The sequence below is a fragment of the Trachemys scripta genome, chromosome 10, assembly GCF_013100865.1.
Source record: "Trachemys scripta elegans isolate TJP31775 chromosome 10, CAS_Tse_1.0, whole genome shotgun sequence".
Taxonomy (NCBI): domain Eukaryota; kingdom Metazoa; phylum Chordata; order Testudines; family Emydidae; genus Trachemys; species Trachemys scripta.
In genome coordinates this window covers 21,876,905-21,904,627 of record NC_048307.1, presented here as the reverse complement: position 1 = coordinate 21,904,627, position 27,723 = coordinate 21,876,905, and the positions used below count along the sequence as shown (strand labels likewise).

The 27,723-nt window shown below is 41.3% G+C and overlaps 1 long non-coding RNA gene across 2 annotated transcripts; it reads right to left on the bottom strand.

Annotated features, from left to right (window-relative positions):
* Window positions 1–191: 191 nt before the first annotated feature.
* On the bottom strand, window positions 192–27,723 carry LOC117883802. Of its 2 annotated transcripts, none has more exons than XR_004647420.1 (3): window positions 27,473–27,723; window positions 1,554–1,728; window positions 192–1,458 (listed from the first exon to the last, which is right to left on the bottom strand). It is a non-coding gene; the product is annotated as an uncharacterized LOC117883802 (long non-coding RNA). The 2 variants fall into 2 exon arrangements; XR_004647421.1 differs by lacking the exon at window positions 27,473–27,723 and adding an exon at window positions 12,328–12,532.

Genomic DNA, 27,723 nt, shown 5'->3' with positions numbered 1-27,723 from the left:
CAACACTTAATTACCAGCAAGCTCAAGTGTAAATCTACCCTGTTGCTCACTAAGGTATCTTGACCCTGCTGCTGTACACTGAAAGTTCTGCAAGGCACTTTGATATACTCCGCTTCAAAACAGGAATAGAGGCCACATAACTCTGTTGTGGGTGTAAATAGAGCAAACTGCTTGGTGGTGGGTGTGCTGCCCTTGATTAAGAAGGTGGGAGGGGTGGGGCTTGATGGGCTGGTTGAGTGAAGGAGACACTGACTCACAACACAGCAACAGGAGCGGATTCTGACAAGAGAATCTCAGAACAGGAACTTGCTTTAGACATGTGAAAGAGTACATTGACCGCTAGCACACCCCCTCTTAGCTGGGAGTGGCACGGCAGGTTCTCTCCTGTCTAGGACCCTCTACCAACAGTAACTTTGCCACTGTGGAGGTGTCTCTTCCTGGGCTGGAAGAGAGCCCTCCCACCAGATCACCATTTAGGGCATGTCTACCCTGCAATTAGACATTGAGGGGCTGTTTAATTGTGGAGTAAACATTCAGGTTCAGGCTGCAGCCTGAGCTCTGGGACCTCCCACTTCACAGAGTGGTAGAGCCTGGGCTCGTACACCCACAATTAAACAGCCCCTTAGCCTGAAGCCCACGAACCTGAGTCAGCTGGTATGGGCCAGCCGTGTGTATCTAATTGCAGTGTAAGCATACCCTTAGTCCACCCATTCCCAGGTAACAAAGTCCAACAAATAATCCAAATGTCCTCACAAAAGATCTTCAGCCCCAACTGCAGGATCCATGGTCCTCACACCTTTCTGTCAGGGTTCTACATTGGTCCATATTCCTTTCCTCTGGGGCTTTACTCCACCACCTTCAATTCTAGAGAGTGACTGCAGGGCTCTTTCCTTTCCCTACAGCTCCCTTCTGTTCTAAACTTCCTGCTTTTATAATTACCATGCAGCCCCTCCTAACCTGGACTTCATCTTGCCATAAGCCTGGCTGTCCCTTCAGGTGTAGTCAGGTAGCATAATTGGTCTCTTAGGCCATTAACTCCTTTGTCATGTGGGATATATACCCCATCTTTTTTCTCTTTATATCATTAAGACGAGAATGCCTTATCTAGTTTAACTTATGAGAAGTATACATCTAGATATGTTAAGAAAACCAATAATTTTGTTTAAATTACATTTTCTCTCTGTTTTTTCATATACCTTGTTTTTGTAGGATTACTGTTGTGTGGGTGATTTCACATAATGTCCCCAAAGAGAAGAAATCACTATAATCTCTAATGAGAAGTTTTGAAGGGTAAATAGCTTCTGAAACCTGCTCCCCTGTCTGTCTCAGTTGCAGAGATGTGTTATCTATCCAGCGAGTTGTGGTACCATCAGGCTGCAGCAGATAAAGATGAGGGCAGAGGCCGGTGGTCCAAGCAGGAGCTAAGAGGGGGTTGGTCATAATCCTTCTTTCCAGTTTCTGTCAGGTGTCAAACAAATATTTACTACTACCATCATATTGATATCACCCTTACAAATTTGTCAGTTTTGCCTTTGATAAATAAATAAGGTTACCTTTCAGTATTTGTAGCATTCCCTATCTTGACTGTAAGAAATTCTGCAGATACAGAATAATCCTTCTAATACATTTTATCTTCTTAATTGACACTCTCAATATAGTATCTGAGCACTTCCCAAATGGATTCTGCCTTTCTTTTGTTCCAACCATCAGACTGCTTTTCTTCCTCCTCTTCATGGTACATGAATACATTAAAAAGGAAAGATAACATTTACATATTGAGTCTCTGTCAGTACAGCAGTCAAAACTGCTAGTAACATCATGGTAATACGATTCTAGCATGGTTTCACTTGCCAACCTCATTAGAATACCGCAAACAATAACTGTATTGAAATCTGGCAGCTTTTAGTACCATTTCAACTATAACATGGTGACAGAGCAAACTGTCATTGGGAATTAGAAAAAGCCTAGGGGAAGAAAATACTATGTGCTGTTTAACAAGATGGAATTATTCTTTGTACTTGTTAGGGCCCTGTGACTGGTACCTTGAGAGAAGAATGAGTCAGGTCTCCCCTTTTCCCCTAGTCTTGGTTTCAGGAGGAATTTAAATAGCTCCAGGGAGATTAAATGGACTCAGGACAAGGCAGGATTTCTCCACTTAAGAGGAAGAAAGGAGGCCTATTTGTCAATATCCTGTCAACAAAGCATGCTGGGAAGGGGCACTTTATAATGCAGGTTGTTCTGCTTCTCAGTCAGTGCTTATAAAGACAGCACTTGGGGAGAAGGGGTAGCAAACAGAACAAAGCAGATTACTAAGCAAATTAAACCTAACACAAACTAAGCTAGTTTCACTAAAGAAATTGGTTACAAATAGTATTTTTCACCCTAGATATTGTTGCAGGCAGATTACAGAAAGTCTTGAAAGGCAGCTGCACTAGTCTCTCTTTTGAGACCTTAGATATTATTGCTCACAAGCTGGACGGCCTTCCAACTTGGGCTCAATCCTTCTCCCCCCTGTTCAGTTCTAGATTCCATGTCTTTTTCAGTGTCTCTTTGGGTGGGGAGGCAGAAGAGAACCATGATGATGTCAGTCCCCTGCCTTATATAGCTCTTGTGTAAGGTGGGAACCCTTTGTCTTTTCTAGTGGAAAATCACTGGCATTCCAAAAGGGGAGGAGGGTGTCCCGCACCAGGTGACTCGGACCCCTGTCTCTGCAGGGCTGTGGCAGCCTAGGGAGCAATGGCTATCTTCAGGGTCCAGAGGAAGTTTATGCTCTTTCACAGTCTATTGTTTCTGCTAATGGCCCATTAGCCCTGTCTGGGTTTTCCATTGTTGTACCTGAAGGGCTGGTTGGGGTTGACACCCAACGTAACACATTTGAAATACAGATATAGTATACATAGTTAATATTCCTAACTTCAGATACAGGCATACAAATTAGATAATCACATTCAGTAAATCATAACCTTTCCAATGATATCTTACATGAGCCATCTTGCATAAAGTACATCTCAGTGATGTCATATTCATAAGCATATTTTCATAGGGATTATGGAATGGAATGTCACATGAGTAACTGATATTTCATGAGTAGGCCCCTTAATCCTCAACCTAAGAGATTGACTTGAAAATTAAAAGTCTAATAGCTTGGTACGTATTGTAAAATTCCAGACTCTGGCCATTGTGGTAAGGGCCAAAGCAGTCCTGTGAATGTATATGGTAGGTGGAAAAAAAAAACATTTTTGAAATAAAAGACAAAGGATGTAAAGGGTTAGATTTTACCCAGCTGTTTGAATTTCTCTGAGAAGACAATGGGCAAGGTTGAGAGAGAGAATGGTTATGACAATTTATGGGGACATCCAGAGGGTTTCAATCACTTATCACATCCCCTTAGTACAAGTATTTAGTGTGTTCTTTCTTCTGTGGCTTTTGCTTTGTCTAGTCAGAATCCTTGACTGCTTTTCTCTGGGTCTTTCTGTTGTGGGACTCCTCTTGCCTTTCCCTAGACGGCTACCGAAAAACATGAAAGAGCTGCAAAAGTTTTGTTTTTATATGTTTGATCACCAGGTTCTTTTCATCCCTTCTACATACTGCATTGTAAGTGCACGCACTGCTCACCAAATATAACAGTGAAGAGAGTGTATGTAAACAAGGAGTTACTGGAATCAGGAGTGCTAATGTGGTGGTGCGGAGAGAGGTCCACAGTTTTATGCATATGGTTTAGAAATGTAGAAAGCTTGCAAATTTTGGTCTGAAGTTATCAAATTTATGGAAGATTTGCCAGATGTGCTTAGTTTACTTAATTCAGATGTTTTCATTTTAAATAGTTTAGATGTTATATTAAGTAGTCATGTAAGAAGGCTTGCGGGAGTAATGTAATCAGTAGCAAGAATATGTATAATGAAATGGACAAAGGAATCTGTACCTTCCATGGATTAAGGGCATGAATGCATGTATCCTGAAGAATGTATTGCATATCAACTCCAAGGACATCTAGAGATGTTTGAGGATTTTAGGCCTATTTTTCATATATAAATGTTACATTGCTGGTTACTGTGTTTACAGACTTGTTTTTATAAAGTTTTTATTTGATTAATCAATGTATACATATTTATTAGTCATATAAAAACTTGATGTTTTAGGTATATTTTATGTCTGTTAGGATTTTTTTAAGGTAGTTGTTGGATATCTGTGATTTTTAATTTATTAATTCTAATTTATCCATATGAAAGAATGAGCATTTATACAAGTGTTACACGATAAAAAAAATTGAGAGGAGAAAGGAACAAGGATCCAGCAGCAACTAGAGATTTGCAAGGATTTGAATTTATTATGTAAATACAGACACATGGCATATTTAACATAACTTTAGCAAGAGAATCAGACATTAGAGATGGAAAAGAGCCTTGGAGTCATTTTACATACTGCCTTCTCTTCAGCCAGTGCAGGACTGTTCTCTGTAGTATTGTAACAAATCTGTGGCCCCTAGATAGTTGAGTTGTCACTATGTTGCATACTATAGCTACTTTGAAAAGCACACCGAGGGACATACTGGGTGTCGCTTCCAGCAGCTCCCATTGGCATAGAGCAGCGAACCGCGGCCAGTGGGAGCCGCGATCAGCCGGACCTGCGGACGCGGCAGGTAAACAAACTGACCCGGCCCGCCAGGGGCTTTCCCTACACAAGCGACTTCCCAAGTTTGGGAAACACTGCTGTAGGCTAAATCATTCAGCAGGAAAGCTGGTCAGTCTGAGGAAGCCTTTTATTTTAAAAAGCAACAGAGGGTCCTGTGGCACCTTTAAGACTAACAGAAGTATTGGGAGCATAAGCTTTCGTGGGTAAGAACCTCACTTCTTCAGATGCAAGTAATGGAAATTTCTAGAGGCAGGTATAAATCAGTATGGAGATAACAAGTTAGTTCAATCAGGGAGGGTGAGGTGTTCTGCTAGCAGTTGAGGTATGAACACCAAGGGAGGAGAAACTGCTTCTGTAGTTGGATAGCCATTCACAGTCTTTGTTTAATCCTGATCTGATGGTGTCAAATTTGCAAATGAATTGGAGCTCAGCAGTTTCTCTTTGGAGTCTGGTCCTGAAGTTTTTTTGCTGTAAGATGGCTACCTTTACATCTGTTATTGTGTGGCCAGGGAGGTTGAAGTGTTCTCCTACAGGATTTTGTATATTGCCATTCCTGATATCTGACTTGTGTCCATTTATCCTCTTGCACAGATTCAGACTAACACGGCTACCCCTCTGATACCTTATTTTAAAGTGTGCCATAAAATGAGCTTTTCTTAGGATCATCGTATCTGTTTCAGCAGGTGATTTAACCTTAAGATTGGCATTTTTCAATATGCCAGCCAAACATACATGAGGACCTTTGTGTTTATATGACTACAGTTTCCAATAAGTTAGTATGAGACCTGCAGCCATACAATAATGACTTGAAAAGTGAAGGCCAATTTTTGAAAATTGGGTTCCTAATGCTAGCCATCTAAATCTTTTTAGGCACTTAATTAAGTGGCAAGATTTTTTTTCAGAGCTTCCACAGCTCCTGTTGTGTGATTAGTCTACTACATCCATTTGACATTAAACATGGTACATTAACACTTGACATGGCAAAATAACACAGAGGGATGGTGACAACTGACACATTCAAGGATTAAAAGGATTTGGGGTAAAAATTTCAAGTGTCTATTAATTTTGGTTATCTCAATTTTTTGGTGAGTATCTTGACTTAAAACTTGTTTTTCAGAGGTCCTCGTCATCACAAGTTATTAAGAGAATATATTGGAAATTCAGAAAATGTATTAGAGGTATAGAATTTCAAAAGGCAGGTGGATGCAATGTATCAACCTATATATTCATTCCATTTTCCCTCCCAGTTAATAGGAGGACCATATGAAAATAAAGAAAAATATATTTCAGAACAGAAATGTAGAACTGTGCTTGCAAAAATATGATAAGAATAATAGTACATTCAAATAATAACCCCAACAGGCAGACTTGTTGAGGCAAACACATTGGAATCATTCAGAAAAATAACTAGATGACATGATGTGAGAGAGAGCCAAAAAAGGACAAGATTTTATACACCAAATAGCTTCTATTCATTCCCAAAGAATTTCTTCTACTCACACAAGAATTAGGAGGGGGAAATAAATAAATAAAACAAAACCTCTGTCTTAAGAAACCATAACTGTATATTATCCTGGCAAGGCAAAGGCAATAAATAAAGAAAAATGTTCATGTTCAGAAGTGCTTAATGAGATATAGTGAACTGCTGCTCAAGAAGTGAGAGCTGAAAGTGACTCTTATAATCCAAAGTCCTGAGGCTATTGTGGGTCACTGCATGCTCTTTTGTCAGGTTACATTTTCAGCAGAGTTTTGTCTGTGATAACAATTAAAAACATAATACTGTTCTACAAGTACAGGATATATACAGACACCTTCTGACACCCTGTATTTCATCTTGCTCTCTCAGAATCTGGATCTCATGAATTCCCAGTGTGATTCTCTGGCACTCACGGGGCATTAGCAGATTGCAAAAAGAGCTGCTGCCAAACACACTGATCTGTGCTCTTTAGCTCTGCCTCTTTTTAGGCAAAGAGCTCTACTGTCTAAACCCACCCATGTAGTTTGGAGGGAAGTAGGATGTTTGGGTCTGAAGGGTTTAGAGGACTAGATTAGGTACTGTAGTTTATACTTTAGCCTCTGTGCCTCTGAATCTGGGACATTGCCCAGCCACTTGAAATGAGAATTGACCAGGATCTGATCTGTTTTAAAAGCAGCATAAAATATTTTTTATTTTAATGTTGGGAAAGTATTTTAGTGGTAGTTTTACTCTGCTGTTTCTATGAGGTGCCTGGAATGCTAAAATGGATAGAGGCCATCAAAATAAAATTCATTGTTGTTTTATTAATTTTTTTACCATGTGGCCTTTGCTTTGCTTAATTGATTATTGCCAACTTTCCACTCTGCCCTTCTAGCTTTGAGGTTAGGACTTTTAAAAAATAACTTTGTTTTCTTTTTTAAAAATTTGTCTTTCTTTAGTCCAATTTCGTGGCTTCCTGCACTTAAAAGGCATTTGTCTGTGGACAGATACCCATTATCTGCCTCGTTGTTATCTCTTCATTGTTTCCTGATGGCCAGCTGCCATCCCAGCACCTTCCCTCCAGCTGTTAGTAATTTTCACTTCATGTAGTTCAATCCACGCTATTTATTAGAAATCTCATTTGTCCTTGAATGTGTGCAATATGCATAGAAATGAGTATGTTACCAAATTAACATATAAAACCCTTTGGAATTGGTATTTCGGGACACATGATTAAGCTTATCCACTTTGTTAGTCAGAGCATTCGGTTTCTATCAAGAAGAAAGAGAAAGGGGCTGTTCTTGAGGAGAAGAAAATACAACAGCAGAAGGTTCATGTCTAAATTAAGCCCACAAAACCAGCAGAATAATATCACTGGGGAGCCAACAATGGGACATGAAAGTTGAGAAGCCAGAAATAGGAAGAGGATAGCTGGCCTTCTTGGGTGCCCATGGGTATGCATACCTAACAATCAGTGTCCTGAACCAGTTGGGCGTCTTCAGAAGGCTGTGCATCCAGGTAGAACATCATTCTGCTAGCCTATCAGCACTGTCACACAGTGATGTAATTTCCTAGATAATGCCCAGGATTTCAGAGGCAGATTGGGACTAGAAAGCAGACTGTCTGACCTGCTTGCACTTTAGTTCTGAATACCTCCCTTAAAGGTTGGTTCCGAGAGAGTCTGTGTGCAACACCTGTAGCTTTGTGATAACACAAAAACCTGATTCTTTAAAATGCCAGCTGTCCCACAGGAAGAGAGTGCCTCTCTTACAAAGGGAGACAAGGTGGGTGAGTATTGACAGTGCATCACATAGGCTGGGAAAGGCTGTGCCTCCTCAAACAGCCCGGCTAGGCCCCCACCCATGCTCCTCCCCAAAGCCCTGCTTGCCCTTCCCCCTTGGCTCCAGCCCAGGCAGGCGACTCCTCAGGGAAGCCGACTTGGGTTGGGGCTAGGGCAGCCAGGACTTGGGGTAGCTGGGGCCGCCCAGCGCTGGGGGGGCCCCGGGTGCTGGGGCTGCCTGCTCTGTATTTGGAGGCTGGGAAGGAGGGGGACCTGCAAGCCACCTGCCCTGCACTTGGGGGAGGGGAAGGTGCCACCTGCACTGCGCTCAGGGAGGGGGTGCCACCCACCCTGCGCTCTGGTGGGGCGTCCGCGATGCCCACCCTCTGCTCAGGGTCTGGGGGACTACATGCCACCCACCCGCCCTGTGCTTGGAGGCTGGGGCAGGGAGGGCCTGGCGGGGGAAGGAGGGCAAGTTCTCGGGCGGAGGGGGGCTGAGGGCCGGCCACTCCCAGCCAGCGGTTCACGTCCTGCCCATGTGTGTGAGGTAATTCATAAGAACTTTAATTGGACCAACTATGTCTACACTACCGCCTATGTCATCAAAACTTATGTCACTCAGGGGAATGAATATTTCACCCCCCTGAGCAATATAAATTACACTGACATAAGCACTAGTGTGCACAGCACTATGTTGGCAGGATGCCACTCATGGGGGGTGGATTTTTATGCCAACAGCAGAGCGCTCTCCCATCGGCATAGAGCAGTGGTTCTCAAACTTTTTTACTGGTGGCCTCTTTCACATAGCAAGCTTCTGAGTACACCCCCCCCCTTATAAATTAAAAACATGTCTTTATATATTTAACACCATTATAAATGCTGGAGGCAAAGGGGGGTTTGGAGTGGAGGCTGACAGCTCGCGACCCCCTTTGTAATAGCCTCGTGACCCCCTGAGGGGTCCCAACCCCCAGTTTGAGAACCCCTGGCATACAGCGTCTTCACCAGATGCGCTGCAGTGACACAACTGTATCAGTACAGCTGTGCCACTGTAGATATAGACATGGCCGCAGAGCTCTTCTTCAAGTCTGGGAAAGGTGCTCACTACTCAGAGTGTCACAACTAAATACAAGGTGGAACAGATTGTTTAGCACTTGTTGTTAACACATATTCTAAGACGCCATTCTAGGTGAAGTGGACTCCAGTCACAGGACAAAAAAAGAGGGGTTAGTGGGTTATAGATTGTTGTAATAAATCATAAATCCAGTGTCTTTGTTAAGACCTGATTTTTAGTATCTACCAAAGTTGTGAATTTAAGCTCCCAGGCTCATCCTTTGAAGGTACTGTGCAGGTTTCCTTTGAGGATGAGGACTGAGACATCACCTGTGAAGTGATCTTTTTGTGAAAAGTGTTCACCCACGAGTGATGTGGCATTTTTGTCTTTTATCCTTTTTCTTAGGGCTAGTTTACACTTGAAATGCTACAAGGGCACAACTGCAGCGCTTCAGCATAGTCACTCACTGCAGTGACTGGAGGGGTCCTCCTGTCAACATAGCTAATCCACCTCCCCAAGAGGCAGTAGGTAAGTTTGACAGAAGAATTCTTCGGTCAACCTAGTGCTGTCTACATCAGGGGTTGGGTCGACCTACCTAAGGGCACGTCTTCCCTGGCAATGTTAAAGCATTGCCGCAGCAGCACTTTAACATGACTTGTGTAATTGCGGCACAAAAACCCACCTCCATGAGGGGAATAGCTACCAGCGCTCGGAGCTGCACATTGGCACTTTACAGCACTGAAACTTGCAGCGCTCTGGGGGGTGTTTTTTCACACCCCTGAGTGAGAAAGTTGCAGCACTGTAAAGTGTCAGTATAGACAAGCCCTAAGTCACTGAGGGGGTGGATTTTTCACACCCCTGAGCAACATAGCTGAGTTGACTTAACTTTTGAGTTTAGACTTGGCCTTATAGGAACTCAGTCAATGGAATTCCCCCTGCAGGACCAAAAGTCCCTCCAGGGCTGATAGAATTTTCAGGTACAGGCAGAACTCAGACTACTGTATTTAGACTATTTCTATTCAGGCTAACAGTTCAGTGGCACATTCCTGGACCAAAAAAGCCTTTACAGTGATGTTAATAGCATGCCCCGTTCTTATGAATAATATGATTCTAGTCCCTGCAGCAGGCAATTTTGTGATGATGAGAAAACCTGTATATTGCATATGCGTTTTGGGGAGGGAGGGAGACTACACTACACAATGCCCTGGCCTCTATGGAAGGGACACTAAACTGCAAGCCGAGAGACTGAGAGCATTTCTGCACTACAAAATTATATCAACCTAAGCTATGCTGGCATACAGCAACCGCCGTAGTTAAATTGCTTTTGTGTGTCCACACTATACTCCTTGTGTCGGCAGTGCACATCCTCACCAGGAGCACTTGTAACAACTGTACTGTCTGTGCAAGGCATTGTGGGTTGGCTTCTGAAAGCGAGTAACAGTCATGTAAGCAATGCAGTGTTTACAGTGACGCTGCGTTGACCTAACTATGTCGACCTTGACTCTATGCCTCTCATACAGGTGGAGTTATTAAGTTGGTGTAGTGGGGCAAACATCAGCGGAAGCAAAATTTGAGAGTGGATTCGTACATAGGTCAATGTAAGCTGCCTTGCGTCGACCTAACTCTGAAGCGTAGACCAGACCTAAGTTTCAGTCCCATCTTTTCCACTGGCTGCTGTTGCTATATCTGTGCACTTCACAGACTTTATTATGAGCCAAAACCTTATACTGCTACCATGAGGTCTAACTATCATTCACTCATTTCACAGATAACATTGGGCTTCTCACAGTCAGTTTTAATGTAACAATTCACAAAGGAATTTCTTGTACCCAGGTTTCTAAGTAGAAACCAGTTTTCCAGCTAACATATTCCTCCTCCTCACAAGTAGGGTCTGGTTCCTATTTCAGGTTAGGCCAAAATCCTCAGTGCACACCTTTCTTATAGAAATTTGGACAGACTCATCTAATGCACCACAGATGGGCCCCGCCACACTTCCCTCATGGATGGGCTCTCTCCTAATCACTGCATTGAGGGCATGCAGTGTGGCCCTTCCGCTGCTCAGGGAGAGTGTTAACCTTCTCCCTGCCAACTCTTGGACCCAGTCTATGCACCCTCTCCACATGAAACATGTAAGGATGTTCCATTTTCTTCTGCCTTGATCCCATAAACTGATATAGGGCAGTGATAAAGTGTTCTAATAAATGTTATATGATTGCAAAAGCCTGTTCAGGAAGCCCAGGGGAAAAGGACAATGAAATGAAAAATAGGCATGTGGTAGCAATCAAAGAAAATTGATTTTTTATGCTTTTTAAAGCTCATTGCAAGCAGTATATTTTATATTAAAAACATTTACTTCAATTTGGAATAAAACAGCATTTTCTTTTGCCAAAAGCTCCTAATCAGCCGAGAGTGGATTCCCTTTTTCCCTGCTGAGTCTGTCAATTTGCATCTGGCAGGGGTGTCTCTCCTCTCCAGGGCAGTGACTAGACAATAGAATTAGCAGGTCAAAATGGGGACCAAAGTCTTTATCCTTCTCTACTCTCCGGGCTGCCTTTTCACTATGTTTTCTCATGTGCTCTCTTGTCGTGACTTTGCACATTTCATTCATTGTTTAGGTAGGGAGCGAATCACAGATCTGCACAACCATTGCTATATTGGCTGTACCTTCTCTTCTGAAAGCTCTGAGTGTAACCTTCTGATGACTCCCAATCCCACCCCAGGAACTAAAGCCCAGATCCATAAAGGGACATAGGCATTATGACACTGAGCCTCACAATGCCTAACTTATAGGCATCTAGAGAAAAAAAAAATCACAGTAACAACACTGCAATCCACAAAGCCTGAGTTAGGTGCCTAGGCTCTCTATACCATCTTAAAGATGCGATCCACAAAAGCCAGCGTGCTCGGCAGGGAGCCACCTCAGCTCCCCCATGGGAGATGCTGATGAGTGGATATGTTCTGAGCTCCACCTCTCTAATGGAGATAGGCTCCCAACTCTGCTTGCAATCTATGAACTGGGGTAAGATAGGTGCTCTTCCACCTAACTTGTGTGTGGGGCCTGAGCTGGTAGGGGTGCTCAAAGACTGCCTAGCACTACATAAAACAGCTGGGGGAAAGAGAGAAGAGAAGGAGGAGGAAGACCTCCTTTGTAACCTTTAACCCAATTGTTAGGGTATTTACTTGGGATGTAGGAGACCCCTGGTTCAAATACTCCTTCTTCCAGATGAGGAAAAGGGATTTGAAGGGGGATCAGCCTTCGGGAGATTGTCCTGCCTAACCAATGAGCTATGGGATATGCTGATGGGGGTCTCCTTCAATCTCTTGTTTAAGTAGTTCCACTTTAATTAAATATTAATTGGGTTATAGAGAGTAAGAATCATTTGGTAGTTCAGTGGTGTGGGCATTCACCTGACAGGTGTGAGATCCCTGTTCAAATATCTTCTCCTCAGGCAGAGGGGGAACTTGAACCAGGTGTCTCCTCCCATCCCAGGTGAATTCCCTAACCACTGTGAAAAAGGTTATGAAAGAGGTTTTACTCCTTGGCTGTGTAGATCTAAGTAACCTCTGAGTGTGAGGATTGGCCTGGCACGTAAGGCAGAGGAGCACCTATCTTCTTCTGGTTCATGAATTGCTCTGTGGCTTAAGTGGGAGATAGGTGCCTGAATGCCTAGAGTAAGGCAGGAGTGTGCAGGCCCAGAAGCAGAAACATAGGTGCCTAGGGAACTTTTACTGCAAAAAAGTAGGTGCTGAGTGATTTTAGGCACCTACAGGGTTTTATCGGCAGCTGAGTAGGAGTTTTGTGGATTGCAGTGGTGCCTAAAAACACCATTTAGGCACCTAAATCTGGGGATTAGGTGGTTAAGTACCTCTGTGAATCCATGCCTAAGTGACCAAAAGTTGTGCGCTGTCCAGGAAGCAGTGCCTCACATCATGTCTGGACCATCTCTAAAGCATTTTTAAATGGACCCGCTGGTTTACTCAAATCTTCATCCAAACTCATTGAGTAAAAAAGTGCTTACAATAACAATAAGCCTCTTATATGTAGGAGCTAATCCCTCTCTATACTATACTTTTGTTCATTCGTGAAGAAGTCACTGTGTCTCAATGCTGCTTCATCATAATTGCTGCATGTTTATGTTTATAAACAACTGAACTGAATTTGTAACATTAACAGGAGATTCTTGAGCCACGAGCACAGCTTGAAATTTGAATCTGTGGTGAGGATCATGAAATTGTGGGTAGGACTTAAGGAACACCCAAGACTCATGATATGACATTATTTTCATGTAGAGGCAAGGAAAAACCACACACATAGGCAATCAGAGTCTGTACTGAGGGGTTAGTTTTGGAATGCTATTTGATTTGGATTATTCCAATTGTCATCAATTTAGGGCCTGATTATCAAAATGTAAGCGCCCTGCATAAAGGGTAAGCAGAGGAAAATCCAAATGTTTTATTGCTTGGCATTGTTAGTATGTTTACTTAGATCAAAATGCTGGAATTTGGCTAGTTCAAGGGATATATTTTAGTTCTCCCACTAGAGCTAAAATAAAACAAATCCTAAAACAAACTCTGCAAAATTCATGCTTCTCCTGATGTGCCTGGACTGGGTTGGGTTGAGCTGGGCTGAGCAGCTCCATCTATGCACACCATTTCAGTTCCAATAGTTTTACAGTCAGTATGGTTAAGTAAGCACTTGCACTAACCTATGCACTAGCAGTGTCAAATATTTTCTTATAGTCTATTAAAGGGTAGTACTTTAAAGTTGTGTGTGTATATATGAAAGTTCCTTCAATTATACATTCCTAATATCATATGCGGTAATATAGAAAGACAACCAAAACCACAGAGCAAAGCAACTTTAAGTTCTATAGCCTTTAGATTGTAGTTGATAGGAAGAAATCCAAAATCCATTGGTCTAAGTGAGAACCAAGAACATACAATGAATCTAGATGCATTAGGTAAAGCAAGCAAAGCCAGCAGAGCAATTGTGTAGTCAATATTCAAAATTGATTTACAGGAAGTAAATTAAATTATTTTAAAATGGGAATAATGCCCTGAAAGAGCTTGGCAGGGTAATTGTCCTGGCCTTCATGCTCAGGAATAACTCCAGATGTTATGGAAGCTTGTCTGGATGGCCAACAATTACAGTTATAAGACCCAATCCTAGATGTTACATACTCTAGGCCTTCCTTTTTTCTTTTATTTGTGTTAGGGATTTTGCTGCTGAACTACATTTCTTAAATGCTAAACATTAGAATGTCATATCCAGTGTAACTGACTTAGAAAAATTAATATACTGAATGCGCTTAAAAATTTCCTTTTTAATTTTTTAAAAACATTTTAAGGTATTACTGATGCGAACAGCCATTCCCTGTGCTTAAAACGGAGACTACCACTAGTGCCATTAAAACATACTGATAAAGATAAACTTTTAACGGATGCTGAAACAGATAATAGCAATAAGGTAGTGATTGCTGTTGTGTTGAGGAGACAGGGACCTGTGGAAAAGGAGGCAGGAATGGAGCCCCAAAAACTGGTAGGAATGAACCCGAGGAATTTTTAACTATATATAAAAGTACCAATGTGTGTTAAAAACAATGAGACAATATAAGGAGCAAGATAAAACAATAGCAGAAAAAGACCCATTTTTAAAGACACTTGAAGGAATTCGGTACCCAATCCTATTGAAAGTCAATGGGAACTGGGTACCTACCTCATTTAGGCATCTTTGAAAATTCAAGCCACAAAGAATGGGTGAACTTTTCCTGTAAGTCAGCTGCAGGTAATGGCTGTTTCCATACAGAAACCTAAATGCATATATTCTTTCTGCATCGGGCACAACTAAGATAAACCATATTATTGACCAGAGACTCAAAAATGAAGCTAAGTGCCTCTGAGCATCTCCGGATTCTATGTAGTATATGAAAGGACAATCCAGACTGACATCCACATTTGTCCCACAGTAGTGAAACTTGTGAAACCTGAAAATTACATATAGTCTCATAACCAGTGGTGTTTTATATAAAATGAGACACTAGGACAACCAAGATAAAACAGCGTCAGAGAGACACCCATCAAAGGTTCAAAAGAGACCGCCTTATGATTAATAATATCCAAAAACCAACCACAGATTTAACTAAAGTGGATACAGTAGGCCAAAACACCTTGCTGATGTAGCTTCTTTGACTTCAACAGGGATGAATTTAGCATTGCATCTGAGATCGCCTGCCAAAAAAATCATTGCAGTCACCAACCACTGAAATCTAAGTACCATCAAAACCCCCAAATCTTTCCCAATTTCCTTCCAAGTTGGAGAGCCGCATAAGTGCACAGGCCTGTTTATTTGCCCAGTTTTGAGCTTTTCAGAGTTGCTAAAGTCTCTCAAAAACGGTAACTCCACACCAGTCTTCTTTTAAGAGACTTTATGGCCTGATTTTCAGAAGTGCTAAGGAGCCACAGCTCCTACTGATTTCAGTGGAAGCTACAGATGCCCAGTGTATCTGAATTTAGGTCCTTTGTGTATAAAGCTCACCGTAGAAAACTTAGCATGCTCTGGGCTTCTCCTAATTCAGACTAGTTTAGATGCTATTGGTGAAATCAGGTAACTGCATATCTATCCACAGAGCTCAGTTTTGCACCATAAGAACATAATAATGGCCATACTGCCGCAAACCAATAGTCCATCTAGCCTCATATCCTGTCTTCTCACAGTGGCCAGTGCCAAATGCTTCACAGGAAGTGATCAGAACAGGGCAATTTATCAAGTGATACATCCTCTGTCATCCAGTCCCAAGCTTCTACAGTCAGAGAATTATGGACACCCAGAGCTTGGGGTTGCATCCCTGACGATCTTGGCTAATAGTCATTAATGGACCTACTCTCCATGAACTTCTCTAATTCTTTTTTGAATCCAGTTATACTTTTGGCCTTCATAATATCCCTTAGTAATGAGTTCCAAAGATTGACTGTGTGTTGTGTGAAGAAGTATTTTCTTACGTTTGTTTTAAACCTTCTGCATAATAGTTTCATTGGGTGACCCAGATTCTTATGTTATGTAAAGGGGTAAATAACACTTCCCTATTCACTTTCTCCACACCATTCATGATTTTATAGACCTCTGTCATATACCCCCTTAGTCATCTCTTTTCCTAACTGAATGGTCGCAGTCTTTTAAATCTCTCTTCATATGGAAGCTGTTCCACACCCCTAATCACTTTTGTTGCCCTTTTCTGTATTTTTTCCAATTCTAATATATCCTTTTTGAGATAGGGTGACCAGAACTGCATAGTATTCAAGGTGTGGGCATACCATGAATTTATATAGTGGCATATTTTCTGTTTTATTATTTATCCCTTTCCTAATGGTTCCTAACATTCCTTTAGCTTTTTTTTACTTCCACAGAACACTAAGGAGATGTTTTCAGAGAACAACCTATGATAACACCAAGATCTCTTTCTTGAGTGGTAACAGCTAATTTAGACCCTTAAGTCCTAGATACAACCTGAACTCATCCTGAGTAGTGCTCATCATGTGAGGAGTCCCATAAACTATTCATGTGAGTAAGTAGGTGTTATGCTACTCAAAGTCAATAGAGGGATGCCGAATTGGACCATTAGTTAATGCAACATAATATATTGGTTGCTTCTCCAGCAATTGTCATGGGGGAACTATTCAGTAAAAAACATCTGCTAAAGAATAGCACCTGGAGTCCGGGCTCAAAACTAGATTGAGAAATAACAGGTGATCATGCGGAATGTCCCAACACCAACAGGTACTGACCTTTCTCTGCTAAACAAACTGCCAAAAGATCAAATTCTGGATCAAAAGTCAAAAGATCAAGTCAAAAGATCAAAGTCAAAGTCAAGTCAAAAGATCAAAGTCTGGAACAATAATAACAAGGTCTGAACAGTTGGTGTCAAGAATGGAGGCAGTGATTGTTAATACACCACCTGTGCATGTTCAGTTCCAGTGATAGCAATCGCTAGCCCAGCAGCAATCAGTGCTGGCTTTTTCTTTTTTTTTTTTTTTTTTGGCTTCTTGGGGCGGCCAAAACCCTGGAGCCGGCCCTGGCAGCAATGAAGCACAAAGGGTCTTGTAATGACAGGCTCAGGGCAGGAAAGTGAGAAGAGTGGCCTGGCTGAAACACTGAATCTATTTTAGAGGCAGATTACTTACAATAAACTTCACCCTCTGGCCAATAATTCCAGATCCCCTATAAAAATCTGACTGCTGCTTGCTAAGCAAGAAAAAAAAAAGCCCTCCAAAACAAATCTGACCCTTGTGTGCCAGGTATGCATAGCTGTGTGTGCACCAATGCAAATCTGTCAGCCGTAAACCTGCCACATCATGACAGCTGCTATTGCTATACTTGGAGAGGGGGATCAAAGAGAAAAGTCAATAGCCCAATTAAGAAACTTTTTTTAAAATTCTTCTGGAGTTCCCAACTCCTTCTTCTTCATTTATTAGAGAGGACCAAGAAAGAACTCTTAAGGGTTTAATAAACAGGTTAACTTTCTGTGCCCAGCATTTCTTCCAAATCATACCATATTAATGTGGTAATTGAAGGAGCATATCTCACTCACACACACAACTTTCCTGCTACTTCTAACCTCAGTTTATCTCTCACACTGTAATGGTGCTAAGGAAGAAAAATATAGGGCCCAATTCTCTGCTCTGGTGATGCCCCTTTATGCCATTCCAGGAGTGTAAATGGGCTGTTGAGTGAGTGGAACTGGCTGTCAGGGAATACCTCTGCCATTAAAAGGTTCCCAACGTGGCATAGAGCAAGTAGAACAGCTCTATATCGACTTCCATCTCTCTCCCAGCCTCCAGCACAGAGTTCTCCTGAGGGCATGCCAACAAAGGAGAATGGGGTGGCATGGCTGCAGTGCACTGTGCTCTGGCTGTTCTCAGATGAGACTACTTTCACCATGAGCCATCAGATAGACCTGTAGGCAGCACCAGAATATAATTACATTTGCCTCACACAGCAACATGTGTCTAGAACAGCTACAGATAAGCAGAGTCTTAGTATTAGAGCCTTAGTCTGACTCCATTCGGCTTTGGGTACACTTCCTTTTGCAGAACTGGGCTACTGTGCCTTGCAGCTACGCTTACCCATTTGTTTGCCTGAGTTGGAGAGAGGATTGCCTGTGAATAGTGGCATTTAAAGCTGTTACACGTTTTTGGTTATAGAATCATAGAAATGTAGGACTGGAAGGGACCTCCTGCTCTGAGGCAAGACCAAGTAAAATGAGACCATCCCCAACTGGTGTTTGTTTAACTTGTTCTTAAGAACTCCAATGCCAGGGATTCTACAACCTCCCTTGGGAGGCTATTCCAGTGTTTAATTACCCTTATAGTTAGAAAAAATGTCCTAATATCTAAACTAAGTCTCCCTTGCTGCAGATTAAGCTCATTACTTCTCATCCCACCTTCAGTGGAGAAGGAGAACAATTGATAACTGTCCTCTTTATAACAGCCCTTAGTGTAGATTTATCAGGTCCCTGCTCAGCCTTCTTTTGTCAAGACTAAACATGCCCAGGTTTTTTAACCTTTCCTCAAAAGCAGGTTTTCTAAATCTTTTATCATTTTTGTTGCTTGCCTCTGGACTCTCTCCAATTTGTCCACATCTTTCTTAAAGTATAGCACCCAGAACCGTACACAGTGCTGCAGCTCAGGCCGCACCAGTGCTGAATAGAGAAAGACAATTACCTCTCATGTCATACATAGGACACGCCTGTTAATACACCCCAGTATATTTGCCTTTTTCACAACTGCATCACACTGTTGAGTCATATTCAGTTTGTGACTCACTTTAATCCCCAGATCCTTTTGTGATGCTATGAGGGTTCACTCAGACCAGTAAGGAGCTGTGTCACCACCTGCCCTGTAATCATGTTGCTTCTGTGCAGTAAAGCTTTGGCTCAGGACGCCGACAGCAGCAGCCTGCTTACAGCACAGTGAACTCACCCTGGCTTCTACCAGCCTGGATTCTCCTTTCAGGGTGACACCAACTGCCATTCCAGTTCAGAGTTTTCCCAAAACCTTCTCTTCCGTAGTGCTCAGCCCCTCTCACTGTAGCACTGTCACAATTCTCAAGTTGCTGACAGACACCTCATACTGGACAGACACTGAAAAATTCTTAGCACATCCTCATCTGCCTAAGTAGGGGTCTCTACTATACAAATCATGCTAAACAGTCCCTTTGTGTTGATGGGATAGGGTTCTTGGTTCCCATTCCCCTCGTCCCTTTTATGTATTCTCAGATTCCCTAACCCCAAAAGGGGTAGAGAGGGGCAGCACTAACCACCTAATCAGCTAACCTTCAGACTTGCCAAACCTATCTTACCCAGCCAATATACCAGGGTCGTTGTTTCTCTGTAGGCTCAGTCATGAGTGTGGGGGGTGGGGGGGCACTGGTAAATGGCCTTCCTGAGGGCAGTTCCCCTGAGATCTTCCAGGAGACTTCTTTAGGAGCTGTATAGCCACCATCTGTGCTCTCTCTCCCAGAGCTGCCCAGCAACTGGTGGGAACTTCCTGTTTTTAAGCTCTTATTCCACCATTGACATGATTGACAGGGATGGAGGGATGGGCCAGCCTAGCTGCCAGCAGCTCTTTAACCCCTTCATCGCCACTGTGGCTTTTATACGCCCAACCACCAGCGCTCACAAAACCTTATCCAATTTGCTGCTCCTTTAAAGAGACAGTACAGATCATCAGCCTGTTAATTTGACTGAGAACTTTATTATTCAGTTTGAAACACTGCACTGAGTAGGTTGTGTAGTAAAACAAGATTAAGTTTATTAACAAAGAACAGATATTTAAGTGTTAGCAAGTAGAAGAAATAGGGATCAAAATGGTTACAAACAAACAAAGGTAAAATATGCTTCTAAGTCTAAAACCTAACTTAACAAACTATAGTCTTTTGTTCAAAGTAGTTTTCTCACCACTGTCATTCTTCCAATATGGTTGGCCAGTTCTTAGCCAGGATCCAAAAGAGATCCCAAAGCTCAGGGTTTCTTAGGGTACATCTACACTACAGCGGGGAGTCGATTTAAGATACGCAAATTCAGCTACGTGAATAGCGTAGCTGAATTCGACGTATTGCAGCCGACTTACTCCGTTGTGAGGACGGCGGCAAAATCGACTTCTGCCGCTTTTTGTCGACGGCGCTTACTACCACCTCCGCTGGTGGAGTTAGAGCGCCGATTCGGGGATCGATTGTCGCGTCCCGACGGGACGCGATAAATCGATCCCCGAGAGGTCGATTTCTACCCGCCGATTCAGGCGGGTAGTATAGACCAGACCTTAGTCTCCTCAGGTGAAGGATGCCAAAATGGCTCACTCTCTGCTTATATTCCCTAAGTTTGTCTTTGTTTTCAAAGTCAGGAAGCCCACCAGGGGGCTCAGCTAACGCCATGTTAATTTTTGAAGTCTCCTCCCCCCCATCATGTCTCCCCCAGTCACTAGTTTGATGGCTTTGTTTGCCTTATGTAAATGTACTTCCATTGTCTCTCCTTGATCAATTTACATTGGAGAAACATTCAAGGAGGCAGAACCACATTCCTTTGTCTGAGGCAGGGTGACTTAAGCCCTAGCTGCCAAACACATTTGAAGGACATATTTCCAGCACATATTTATATTTTTTCATTATATTAGCCTTTTTCACAACTGCGTCATATTGTTGACATATTCAATTTGTGATCCACTATAATCCCCAGATCCTTTTCAGCAGTTCTACCCCCAAGTCAGTTATTCCTCTTTTGTAGTTGTACATTTGATTTTACCTTCCTAAGCATAGTACTTTTGACTTATCTTTATTGAATTTCATCTTGCTGATATCAGACCAATTCTCCAGTTTGTCAGTCCTGTCTTCCAGAGTTTTTGCAGCCCCTCCCAGCTTGGTGCCATCCACAAATTTAATAAACATATTCCCGAATCCATTATCCATGTCATTAATGGAAATATTAAATAGTACTGATCCCTGCAGAATCTCACTAGATACATTTCCGACCATTTGACAGCAAACAATTGATAACTACTCTTTGAATATGATTTTTCAGCCAGTTGTGCTCCCACCTTGTAATTTAATCTAGACCACATTTCCCTAGTTTGTTTATGAAAATATCATGAGGGACTGTGTCAAAAGCATTACTAAAATAAAGATATATCATGTCTACTGCTTCCCCCCCATCCACTAGGCCAGAAACCCTGTCAAAGAATTAAATGAAATCGGTTTGGCATGATTGTTCTTGAAAAATCCATGTTGGCTATTACTTATAACCCTATTATCTTCTTGGATCAGAGCTTGGATTAGTCAACTGTTTTACTTGTGGGGCTCAGTTGTGGAATATACCCGACTAGAAACCCAGCCATACAGATTCCTTTATGTCCTAGCTACTACCCCTTCAGCTGCTTTAACATGGCCATATGCTCAGATCTCAAAATCAATGTCATGATCCAGCTGGTTGACTTTTTTCTTTCTGATAAAGAAGATCCAATCACAACTAACTTGCAAACTATTTACAGCTCCTATGCAGTAGGTAAAGCATTAGTATTTTTCTGAGGAGTCAAACTGGAATCACTCTGGCTTTGCATTTTTCACTGCTATGCAATCAGGTCTCTTTTAGTTTCCTGCTTAGCTTCCACATAGAAATGTTTCATGTGGTGGGGAAGAAAAGATAGTCCTATACAAAAATTAAGCAAAGGGCCTGGGAATTAGTTTAGTCTTCAAGGATACATTTTAAAAGCTATTTTCTAGACTGCCTCAAACTAAAAAAAAATGTGTTAAAATATGGTTACTATAGCGATGGAAAGGAAATTAGTAACTAAACTGAAAAATGACAGACTTCAAAATGGCTAGATACAAAAATATATAAAATAAAATCCCTTTCTCATCCTACTAGGACTGTATTTAAAATGCTGTTAGTCACAGCAACACATAATTCCCCCGAATCTCCACCCTACATCTTTGAAAATAAAGTTCACTAAAGTGGCCTGGAGCTATCGCAGGATGGTTTAAACAACACAGCTCAAATCAAGCCTGGCAGAGAGTCAGTGATTTGAATCACCTTGTTAAATAGCAACGCAAGCAGTTCAGTCTTTTTGAATTCAGCAATTACTTCTTTTAAAGATGCTTTTTTTTTTTTTTTTTTTTGGCTATATATATATAGTCACTTTAATTGTCACATCGATTTAGTTTTCAAACTTTTCCCTGTAACCTATACACAGATGACATCCCGTTAGCTGATGGAACATGCAGACCCATTTCTGCTGATGACGATTGTGTCTCATTTTGCTCTTGAACATCTGTAGGAATTAAATTATCTTACAGAGATTTTTACATCTGCTTAAAACCAAAGCAAAAGGTTAAAGAAACAGGAACATTAGCAGCATCCAAACACTGTGCCTAGGAAAAGGTTGCACAGCGTTTAGCTTAATAGAATGCTGCAAAAAAATATAGCTCTGATATAAGAGGAGAGCAGAAGTAGCAGAATTCCTAGTTGGTATTCCTTAGCTCTTCTTTTCTTTCTTTTTAAACTAAAGCCCTGAGAAACTCCATCCAGGGTCCAGGGATCCTCCTGCTTGGAGCGCACTGAAGAAGCAGGACCCAAGATCAGAAACTTGAGTGCTCTTTCTGCTTTAAATGGTTGGTTAGCTATGTGCAACAGATGCATTAAGAAAGAATGAGGGAGCTGCTGAGAGTAAAATGGGACACTTAATTGTCTTGCTTTAAGATTTCAAATTTCTGGAACAGACTGTTGAAAAACAGGACCTGTCCTGGAAAGAATGTTTCATCTGATCACTTTAATTATGGGGCCCAATCCTTCAGTCCTTTCTCACATGAATAAGGGTTGCAGGATTGGATCTTTAGTGGGGTAGGCATGTTATCTAGCAGCCATCCCCTTAGGAAGGAATGAACTGGCTAAAAAGTGTTGTGTGTAACAGTGTGACAGGGATGGAGCAAGAAATAGGGCAGACAATCCCCAAAACTGGTGGTTTATCCTATAATTAGATTCACCAAGCCAATAACAAAAGAGCTTCTGCAGTACCATACTGGTTAACCAGAATCTAAATACAGTCCCCTTTAGGCATTCTAGCCTTTGGCTTCCATCCAGAAAAACAGGCCTAATATAGTGAGAGGTTACTGAAAACCCAGTTCACCATATGTGAGGTTCTACCAATCCCAAAGGATCCAACACTTATCCCCAGGTCAATAGATATCTCAGATCTTACATGATTTCAAAGTCCTTATATTAGGTCTATAGCAGCGATGGAATAGACTGCTGGCTTACAAAAGTCTCTCAGGTAACTTCCAAAAGATTGGAAGGTCTTCAAACCATAGTTCAAGATACTCCTTTTAGTTGTAAATCCACAGTCCAGAGAATATGGAGCAGGAAAGAGGCAAAATGGAGATGTCTCCGATATCATTTATGTCCTCTACTATGTGCATGGAAATTGATCACAGTCCTCTCTATAACAGCCCTTAACATATTTGAAGACTGTTATCAGGTCCTCCCTTCAGTCGTCTTTTCTCAAGACTGAACATGCCGAAGTGTTTTAACCTTTCCTCAGAGGCAGGTTTTCTAAACCTTTTATCATTTTTGTTACTCTCCTTTGGATTCTCTTTAATTTGTCCACATCTTTCCTAAAATGGTATTGGACGCAGTACTCCAGCCGAGGTCTTATCAGTGCTGAGTAGAGGCAGACAATTACCTCTGATGTCTTATATAAAATGCTCCTGTTAATATATCCCAGAATTATATTAGCCTTTTTCAGAATGGCGTCACATTGTTGACGCATATTCAATTTGTGATCCACTATGACTTCCAGATCCTTCTCAGCAGTACTACCACCACGTCAGTTATTCCTTCTTTGTAGTTGTGCATTTGATTTCAAGTGTAGTACTTTGCATTTTATTGAATTTCATCTTGTTGATTTCAGACCAATTCTCCAGTTTGTCAAGTTTGTTTTGAATTCTCATCCCATCTTACAAAGTGCTTGCAGCCCCTCCCAGCCAGGTGCCATCCATATATTTTTATAAGCATACTCTTCACTCCATCATTTAATTAAAATATTGATTAGTACCAGACCCAGGACTGACCCTTTGCAGAACTCCACTAGATACATACTCCCAGTTTGGCAGCAAACCATTAATTACTACTCTTTTGAGTACAGGCTTTCAGCCAGTTGTGCACCCATTTTATAGTAATTTAATCTAGATCATATTCTTCCATGTGTTAAAAGTCTTACTAAAATCAAGACATATCCCATCTACTGCTTCCCACCTATCCAGTAGGCTAATAACCCTTAATAATATTAATGAATCTTCATGATATGCCAATATCTCCATTGAGTGGAGCATAGTTAAGGTTAATTGGGAGAGTCTTCACACTGAGTTTCCTTGCTCTCAAGCATTTTCTCCATAATTGCTATAATGTTCCATTAATGTTTAATGGAATGACCCGTATTTACAATCCTCTCTCTCTCTCTCTCTCTCTCTCTCTGTTTTTTAATAGAGCTTTTTGTCTGTGAACATACAATAGCACACAAAATTTATAAAAATCTCAGGGGGACCTCAAACCTTCATAAAAATGAAGGTTCAGATACTTGAGAGCGGATGTGGAGCTTCATCCCTGCAAGGTTGTATGCTTCACGGGTCAGAAGCAGATAAACTCCTATAAAGCTAAACTCAGGACTGGGTTCCCTGGTACCTTAAACTATACAAAACTCCAGAAGAACTTGGCTTTCTGCATAGCTTCAGGCAATACAACATCCGAGGACGTAGCTGACTTTTGGTAAACCCTGGTTCAGAAAATTGGGGTTGCGCAGTACAATGATTGCTGCTGGGACTACTGGAATGAAGCATTTCTGGAATTGTTTTAAGGACACACAGCACTATTACACACCAGTGAAGGACAAGCAGTGAAGAAGAACTGTGGATGTAACTGTAATTAGAAGAGGGATTAGGGTAGGCTGAATGTATTTATCAAAGATGGCATTTGCCCAGGACACCAGGGATAACACAGCTACTTTTGCAAAAATTGTCATGGGATCATTTGACCAGAGCTGTTTAGAACCTGGAGCTTATGGGTCACATCAGAAATACAAATTTCAGAGACTACTGAAAATCTGTGCAGAAAGAAAGAAGAGCTAGAGAATATCGATCAATTACAGAGTTACCTCAGAAGATGCTTTGAAAATCTACAAGGGGTAGGTTTGGAAAGTCTAAGATTTTGAGATTTCTCCTGCAGGGGAAAAGATCAGTAATTACTCTTTCAATTGCACTTTGCTCTGTGAAATTCAATGCCATGGAGAATACCCATTATTTGAGAGAAACCTCAGGATTCTGACTGCCTTAAGGGCTCAGCATTGGAAAGATCATGTGTTTAGTTTCCCAGGGATAGGGGTGGAAAAGAAAGTAGAATCTGTGACCCTTCCAACTTCCAAGCAGAATGCTGCCAGGAAATAGAGTGAGGAGTTGTGTAATCTCACACCTACAGTTTGTATTCATCCTGTTTTCAACACCTATCTGGAATGTTTCAATGTATGTAACATGAATTTACTGAAGAAAAACAAACATATCCAACCTCATTCTCTTTGGGCTTGTCACTGCATGATCATTCTACTATGAATAATAATAGTATCCTATATAATGCCTTATCTTTACGATCCCCAAATGGTTTACCAATAAATCAGATACACAAACTATGGACAAGGGCTCATGTAATCCACCCCGAAATGCAGCCACATCTAGGGTGAAATATGGCAGCTATTTAGAAATAAAAAGTTGGCCCAAAATTTAGGTGTTATAAAAATAAACTTCAGGAGATCAAGACAAATGTATCTATGATTTCTCTACATTCCCAAGGAAGCAGATTTGTTTGGGTTTTTGTTTGTTTTTGTTTTGTTTTTAAACAAATGTTGCCCTGCAGAGTTTGCAAACCAAACATTGTACACAAACATCATGCTGCAAAACCCAGAAAATGAAATTGAGTAGAAAATTATTCAAAGTAAAAATGAAACTGACTAGTCTATTTAATTGTTCAGAGAGAAATCAGTGATATATAGTGCACTAATTTATTACTGCATTTTTAAGAATTCTAACACATTTTATGTTTGTTCCCTAATAGTTAACAAAACAGGGATACAAGTCTATCAATTCATGCTTAGCTTGTGATGGGGAAATATACTTTAGGATACTGTATGATACTATATTGATACATTGAACTTTTTGATCAATGACTATGTATTTCACTGGGAAATAGTTATAGAGTCATACAGATACAGTATCATCATCTACTGTGCCAAGCTGTGAAGAACCAGGAAAAGTGGAGGAAGAATTGTAAGTCTGAACTCTTAGGTTCTATTACTGGTTTTATCACTGAGTCACAGAGGGTATGTCTATACTACAAACGAAGGTGTGATTTTAGCCTGGGTAGCTTTTTTCTAGCTAGCACGGGCAATAACAGTAGTGTAGACATAGTGGCACAGGCTAGCAACCAGAGTTCATACTCAGGGTCCCTTCTACTCTGGTTGATAGTCCCATGCCTCCATGTCTACTCTATTGTTATTACCCATGCTAGCTAAATTACCCATGCTATAATCACACCTTCACTTGCAGTATAGACATACCCGATGTGGCCTTGAGCTATTCCCTGAACATATCTGATATTTAAATTATGGGATTTAAATTATGCAAGCCCATCCACCTCTGTGTCTGCCCCAGTACCAATACCTAATGTACACAGGCCAAAATGCTATAAACCATAATTTTCATTGGTACAGTTGACCCCTGCTTGCTGGACCAATGAAAATCACAGCTACAGAGAGGTTTTTGCCTGGCTACTGTAGGGATTTGCACTGGTGCAGCTATACTAATGCCTGGCCACTGGAGGCTGTAACTGGAGCAAACCCCTAATAATAGACAAGACTTGAGTCTATGTTTTCCCCCTGCTGCTCTTTCACACTCTCTATGCAAGGCAGTTTATAACTGCAAGTATTATTTTTATGAATAAGGTTTCATTTCAACAGTAGAATTATAATGAGTAAAGAGAATGAACAAAAATGGCGTAAGCACAGTTGTCTGTATTGTCTTCTGTATTCACTAGAGCACTTCTGATTTTGATTATACACTGTATAAGGCCAAAGCCAGATCCCTAGTGTGATTAACTAAACAGAGCTCAATCCTCTGAATGCCACTGGTTGCTTCATTAGAGTGTGCATTCACTAAACTGTCTCTGGCATGGTTTCATGTTCTGCATCCAGCTATTGCTGAGAAAAAATGGAGTAGGGAGGGAGATATGAGTAAATCTACTCATATGAGTAGTTCCATTTACCCAAACATGAGACATCATTCATGTGTAAGTCCTTGAAAGATTGGACTGATGGAAAATTTTTAAAAAAGTGCTACAAAATATTCAAATTAAATTACAGGATTTTTAAAATACATCTTTAATATAAAACATAAGATAGGCAAGAATATAGTAAGCTTACTTTCTGGTATAATATTATGAGACATTAAAATATAACAATAAAGATTATTTACCCTGCAAAATAATATTTTCAGGGATGTAAATTATAGTTCTCTGGTTCCCACCAAACATCTGCAGGCAAAAAGCTTTCTCCTTCCAAATGTTGGATTTTTTTTTAGAGTGTATATGCAACATTGTTTTGTTTCATGATTAAACCATTCTTGCACTTTGACCCATTTTTTTTTCAGCCCAGAACTATCTTTTCATTGGTGCCTTGTAAAAATGAAACTCCCCACCTCTCCCTCTTCCCCCAAAGGATGGCACA